This window comes from Ornithodoros turicata, chromosome 2 (genome assembly GCF_037126465.1).
Source record: "Ornithodoros turicata isolate Travis chromosome 2, ASM3712646v1, whole genome shotgun sequence".
NCBI lineage: Eukaryota > Metazoa > Arthropoda > Arachnida > Ixodida > Argasidae > Ornithodoros > Ornithodoros turicata.
Genome location: NC_088202.1, coordinates 53,531,066 through 53,538,318, shown reverse-complemented (window position 1 = coordinate 53,538,318; position 7,253 = coordinate 53,531,066). Strand labels below are relative to the sequence as shown.

The 7,253-nt window shown below is 52.8% G+C and overlaps 1 long non-coding RNA gene across 1 annotated transcript; it reads left to right on the top strand.

The window, feature by feature from the left end:
- The first annotated feature begins 674 nt into the window (after nt 1-674).
- On the top strand, nt 675-2,681 carry LOC135383486 (uncharacterized). Its single transcript, XR_010419905.1, has 2 exons — nt 675-1,316; nt 1,497-2,681. It is a non-coding gene; the product is annotated as an uncharacterized LOC135383486 (long non-coding RNA).
- Nucleotides 2,682-7,253: the final 4,572 nt, after the last annotated feature.

The following is a 7,253-nucleotide window of genomic DNA, read 5'->3' as shown; positions in this document are numbered from 1 at the left end:
TGAAGACAGGTCTATGCATTTTTTTTTTAATTCTGCAAGAGGTGCGCATCCCAGCAATGTGAAATTACTTGGGTAGTGCGCCCACGTGGTAGTGAAGCAGCATTTGGGCAAGACGGGGTGCTGACAGAGCTGAGCGGGGTGTCCTCCCGCAGCTCTATAGTAGCGGTTCCATTACCGGAAACAGTAACGGAAACATAACGGAAACGAAATTGAAAGGCTTGTGTCAGAAACGGATAACGGAAACGAAAATTGAAATGGTAACGAAAATACGTCCGTTACGCTTCCCTGGTGGCGACACCTGCCGTGACGTCAGAGCCACGTGACGTGAGTATATTTCAGTATTCTCAGTGCCGGTATTGAACGGGTCTATTACCACTGTTGCTGTAAAACTTCGAATGCAGGTTCACATCGATGCAAATAATTGCATGTTACATTCCCGAAATAACTTGAGACGAAGTGTCGCATACCCTTTAACACCGGAGACAAACATTCACGACGCAGTATGCCACTGGCCAAGAAAGATAAGCAAGTAGATAACTTGTTGTCCAAAAGCGATTGCAAACACGCTAACCGATCAATCCAACCTCCCCCAATATTGCCAAACAAAGAAATCGCCAGTCCTATCTTATCACTCATCGCTCGTGCTTGAATCTGCTGCTGCAAGCGCAGCGAGTGTTGCAAACAAAGGCTTATTGTGACGCAGCACACACTTCTCGCTTCTTCGTGAGACCGTGATTGGCCCAAATCCACCCATTCTTGCAACATTATTTGCGTGATTCCGCTTGCAACCACAAGCAGAGCCTTATCTGGAGAAAGGCTCGTGCTTGTCTGCCAAGTGCACCCGACTAACATGGGTGAGAAAGTGTGGACGAAGGAGCCGATAGGACCAAGGCCATGAGCAAACAAGGGCACGCAATTGGTCTAAAGAGGAAATGGTTGTCGAGATCGCAACCCCTACCCTCCCTGCATGAGGGTATTTTCACGCCACCTCCCACGTCACTTCTAACCGGAACTCTGAGCTCGCCAGACTGTAGCGGATTGTCATCCGTGGAGCAACCGTCCTGCTATATTTTATCACGACCCCGGTGCTGCCCCCCCCCCCCCCTGCATGCTTCGGATATGTTAAAGTGACTGCAGACTGATATCAGCATTTTCAAGACACTCTTCGAATTCTCCAGACCGCAGATATGTAGGACTACACCCATTGGGAACAGGCAACGCTACTGAATCCACGGAAAACTGCTTGAACTGGAGGCAGTCCTAAAGGGCTCAGCACTCCGTGCACCGGAATCGAACGCCAGCCTACATAACCTCAGGTGAAATTGCTTTCTTCTAGGTTTCTAATCGTAACTGTTCTTCAAAATGGCGTTCATGATGCCCGTTGTGAAGCAAGACTACGACATCTATGGCAATGCAAGCCGTCGTAGCTCTGTGAGCAGTACGTCGTGTCCAGGCTCAAAATCTCGTAAGAACAGTTCATCCTATTCCCCTGGCAGTTCCCCTGAGAGCTACGAGAGTAAGGGCCGGCGACGCAGCAGAGCAATGTCCGAGTGCCCGACGGAATTTCCTGAAACAGCACGGTCTGGATCGAAGCTCTCGTGGTCGTCATTCCACGCTGCTCTGGTTGAGAAGTTAAAACCTGCAGAGCCAAAGAGCAAGTCGTCGCAGGAGCCACTTCGACAGAGCTGAGGACTGCCCTTTATTGTTTAATCAGTGGAACCCTATTGTTTAAACCGCCATCTCAGTGCTGGACAAGAACATCTGAAGCCAGGTGGCTACTCTTATTTGTGCTGTGGTGCGTTTTATGTGTACAGTGGAGCAGATTGACTGTGGATAACCACTGGTACATAACACTATGGATGCTTATGCACTTCGCTGTTGTTATTTTAGATCTGAAGGGCAGGGCCGGACTGATCATAGACTTCATCATGACTTGATGATCATAGATGATCATAGACTTCACTGATCATAGAGTTCGCGGTGGGCCGCTTTCCCAGTAAGCTTTTTTGTCCCAGTCCGCCACTGCTGAATGTCATCAATATGTTCATCGAAACTTCAGTAGAAATGACTCCTGGAAAAGTTCTTAGAAAAAAAATGTTCCCGGGAACAGCACCGCAAAGAATACTGCCCCGACATATTAGAAAGAAAAATGTAATGACAGGGAACGAGTACAATGTATGTTTAGGGGGGAAAAATCACCCCGGGAAGAGCACCGCAAAGGGTATTGCCCCGACGACCGTTTTATAGGCCACGCAATCAATAGGTCGTGTTATCAAGGACTGCCCTTCTCCAGTATATGAAGGACCGGCTCCCTTTTGCCTTCCTCCACCGCGTACGCGGATTGTATTGTCATCAAGCAGAAGAACATGTAATCAAGTAAGAGCGGATTTGAAGCGAGACCAGCTCACGTAGCAATATGAACGTGAGGGTGCAGCGAGGATCGAAGGACAGCTTTCGACGTTGACCACGAAAACTACTGTTGTGCGCCTTGAATGCTCTGTGTTTGGACTGCGGATGTTAGATATTCATTTCTTTTTCCGTTTGCATGCTATTGCAGCTGCATGTCATCGAAGAGAGCCATCACTAAGTAGACTTTTTCGCTTGGGTCCAATAATTGATAACGTTCCAGCACTGTAAAGAATCACATATCCTTGAAGAATAAACGCAAATAGTGGCGTCGAGATGCTTTTATTGTTAAACATTGGAAGATGAAAAGTATAGTTACAACAGGATTAATCTTGTCTTCCTGCGGGGGCACAAATGCTACGCAGACGGTTATGTCGAGTTAATGGAGTGCGTTGGCTAGTGCGCATCTCCGATCGTTAAAAATGCAGTGGCTACAGACTCCAACTGCTCCCCATAGAGCCCCAAGTTTCAGATAATTCACACAACACTGGGCACACGACCAACGAAGTTGCAACATTTGACACATTATGCGTACCAGTCGGCCAATCAGAGGCCTCCCTGTGTGGCTCGCCATTCGACCGGTCCTGTCTATCATCGATTTCTAGTGGTTTTCACGCCTGCCGCCGTTATTCGTTATTCGGAATAGGTAAAGCGACTTGGCTAAAAGAGACATTTATTTGACAAAGAGTACTGATTCACAGTTGTGATACATGTGTGCACTGTGCATAAAAATCCCACTGCGTTGCGCTTGCTGAGAGACTGTAAACAAGCTCGAACTTGAAGCAAAACGAGGACACTGTTTAATTCCTAATAACGAGTCAGTCTCATGAGTGCGTACCATTTCATGATGAGCGTCCCCTTTCGCTGCTTGCGGTGCACATATACTTCGAAACACGGAAAGCGTTTGTGTCGCACGTGATCTTGTCTTTGTTGTCAGTCCTCGAAATGCGTCATCGCTCGAACGTATTTACGCTCCGACTCAAGACAACACCCTAGTTCTGCACTTCATAGTCTCTTCTCCATATATATATATGGAGAAGAGACTATGAAGTGTAGAACTATATACAAGGGGTCCCCCAAGGAAGCATTCTCAGCCCGACACTCTTTAACGTGGTGATGGCCTGCTTACAATCAGTAATTCCTCGCAAAGTGTCGTTTTCCGTGTATGCAGATGACGTCGCCCTTTGGACAGTAGGAAAATCACGCCCAGCTCTCCGGCGCCGCCTGCAGCTCGCTTTAAACAATATCCATACGTACCTCACGCACCTTGGGACGGACCTTTCACCCGAAAAGTGTGTCGAGCTCCCTTTCACGCGTAAAGCTATGGCCAATTTCCCTCTTTTGGCTTGTTACAAAGAAGCCTGAGCCGGTACGCTTTCACCGCTTCCTTGGCGTGGTAATCGAGTCAGACTTGCGCTGGGCTCGGCACATTAAACACCTTGAAACTATAAAGTGCAGCGATGGCTCCCCGCAATTCAACATCTTTCTGGCTCAGGATGGGGCTGTGGTCAGCGTTGGCACGTGTTCACGCAGCATTTGTGAGGGCGACTGTGCTTTACAGCCTTCCTATTCTGCACAGGATATCAACAAATTCATTAAATACACTTCGGTCCCTGTTGCTCGAAGCCTTCTTCGATGCCTCGGAGTTCCAAGAATGTCTGAAACACGGCAAGGACTGCCTGAAGCGGATGAGCTCCCGATTGAAGTTCTCCGTGAACGGAAAACGGCTCGGCACTACCTCCGTTTGCGTGCTCACATTCCCCGCCACCCGCTCCTCAGGAAAATTCGATACCGCCCTGAAAGCGACTCCTATCGAGTAGCGCAGAGGACACGCCAAACTCTCACTGGCTTCATAACTAAGGACAATGTAGTTGATGGACGGACCAGGCAGGAAGTACAAGAAGGCTTTAATACTGTGGCCGTTTGCCACCAACTACTAGGAACGAATGAATGGGGCTCGCAGGCACCAGGAGCGCGAGAGGGGCGTGACACCAGTGTTGGCTTCGTCTGCGTCACGGAGCGGCGCGCCGTCTGCTACATGGCCCCCCCGCTGGAGACAGTGCCAAACTGTCTGACCATGTAACGGTCTTGGCTGCAGGTTGGTGGGACAGAGGAGTAGTGTCGGGCCGACGACGTTGAAGGGGGAACGGGACGTCGGGGAGAGCCGCGACGACTGGCGGGCAAGCTTCGACGTAGGCCGGCTTCAGACGGTCGACACTCACAGTGTCGTGCGTGCCGTTGAGATTTACACGGTAGTTCTTGCCGGCGCGACCAAGTACAGGATGAGGACCGGAATAAGGCGGTGTCAGGGATTTCCGTATAGCGTCAGCGCGAACGAAAACGTGGGTGGCGCTCTGGAGGTCTTGTGGGACGTAGGGCCTGTATGACGAGGATAAGCGAGGCCGGACGGGACGAATGGAGCTGAAAAAGTCGTGAAGGTGCCGCACGAAGTGTGATGATGTGCTACACTGGTTTGAAGAGGCAAAAAATTCTCCGGGCAGGCGCAGGGCCCTGCCGTAGACGAGCTCCGCCGGGCTGGCACCAAGGTCAGGCTTGAGCGCGGCACGGAGTCCAAGAAGGACGATGGGGAGGTGGGCCGACCAGTGCGTTCGGTCTTCGTGGGCAATGAGTGCAGCTTTTAATTGACGGTGCATGCGCTCGACAATGCCGTTGGATGCGGGATGGTACGATGTCGTCCGCACCCGGGCAGTTCCGAGCAAGTTGGTGAAGGCGGAGAAGAGGGCACTTTCAAACTGTCTGCCGCGGTCCGTAGTAACCTGAGACGGAACGCCGAATCGGGAGATCCATGCCGAGAGGAAGGTAGCGGCGACAGTTTCGGCCGTCATGTCGGGCATTGGCACCGCCTCTGGCCAACGGGTGAACCGGTCGATCGCTGTCAGCATGTACCGGAAACCGGATGACGGAGGCAAGGGGCCCACTATGTCCAGATGCACCACGTCGAAGCGAGTGTCGGGAAGGGCAAACTGGCTATGGGGGGCGATCGTGTGGCGGTACACCTTTGATCGTTGACAGGGCAGGCAGGCGCGGACCCAAGCACGAACGTCAGCACGTAGCGAAGGCCAAACATAACGCGCGCTGATCATGTGCTGGGACGCACGAACGCCGGGATGCGCAAGGTCGTGCAGGGAATGGAAAATCGCTCGGCGAAGACCGGCGGGAACGAAAGGCCTGGGCTGGGCTCCGGACGTATCGCAACACAGCATCAGCTGAGAGTCGGGAATGGCGACGTCGGTAAGCTTCAGGGAGGTGGTGTTGGAAGCGCGCAAGCGGGTGAGCTCGTCGTCGGAGGTCTGGGCCTGGGCGATAAGCTCGGGGGAGAGTTGCGGGTCGATGGCGTTCAGGTGCGCAAGCCTGCTCAATGCGTCGGCCGGAGAGTTGTCCGCCCCACGGACGTGCTGGATGTCAGTGGAAAACTCCGCGATGTAGGAGAGATGGCGGATTTCTCGGGGGGAGTACCGACTGCTGGCGGAACGGAAGGCATGCGTCAAGGGCTTATGGTCGGAAAGGATGGAAAACCGACGGCCTTCCAAGAAATGCCGGAAATGCCGCACGGCAAGGTAGGCAGACAGCAGTTCCCGGCCAAAAGTGCTGTAGTTTCTCTCTGGAGGTTGGAGGGCTTTGGAGAAGAAAGCCGTGGGCCGCCAATCGCCGTCGATCTGCTGTTGGACGACTGCCCCGACGGCGACATTAGACGCGTCGACCATGAGTACTGTTGGGGCGTCATGTTGCGGGTGATACAGTAGCGTCGACTGGGCGAGGTCGCCTTTGATCTTGGTGAAGGCGGCCTCGGTTGTCGGGGACCACGGTAAAGGAGACGTGTCACATTTCCCGCCGGCGAGCAGTTCTTCAAGAGGACGTAGGGTCTCTGCGCAGTGCGGAATAAAACGCCGGTAAAAATTTATAAGGCCGAGAAAGCGGCGCAGTTGTCGGAGGGACTCAGGACGGGGGAAGTTGGTTATGGCCTCGACCTTGCCTTCCAGGGGGGCAATGCCTTCAGAAGTGACTCGGTGGCCTAAGAACTCAGTGGAGGCGACACCGAATTCACACTTCGCCACGTTCACGACGATGCCGTGGTCAGTTAGGCGCTGGAAGAGCAGGCGAAGGTGGCGTTCGTGTTCTTGAGGTAAGGAGCTTGCCACCAAAATATCGTCTATATAAGCAAAAACAAAAGGAAGCCCTCGGACGACGCAATCGATGAAACGTTGGAACGTTTGAGCCGCATTTCGTAAGCCGAAGGGCATGCGCGGAAACTCAAACAGTCCAAACGGTGTCGTAATAGCTGTCTTGATGATGTCCTCTGGAGCGACGGGAATCTGGTGGTAAGCTTTCATTAGATCTATTTTGCTGAAGATTTTGGCGCCGTGCAGGTTGCTGGTGAAATCTTGAAGCCTGGGGAGGGGATACCGGTCGGGTGTTGTGACCAGGTTTAATGCGCGAAAGTCGCCACATGGGCGCCAGTCCCCCGTCTTCTTAGGCACCATGTGAAGTGCGGAAGACCAGTTGCTAGAAGAGGGACGGGCGACACCAATGGAGAGCATGTGGTCGAATTCCGCGCGAGCTATCTTGAGCTTTTCGGGCGCCAAGCGACGCGGGCGAGCGAAGACTGGTGCACCAGTGGTGTTGATATAGTGCACGACATCATGTGTCACAGGCTTCGTCCAGTCCGGTGCACGAGTGAGGCTAGGAAAGTCGCACAGGATCGCCGCATAAGGCGACATAAGTGCAGAGATTGTTGGGCCGCTCGGAGGGGGAAGGTCGCTAGCCGAGGCTGCTGGAACGGAGAGTGAGGTGGACGTGTCCACGAGTCTCTTGCGAGCGACGTCGAC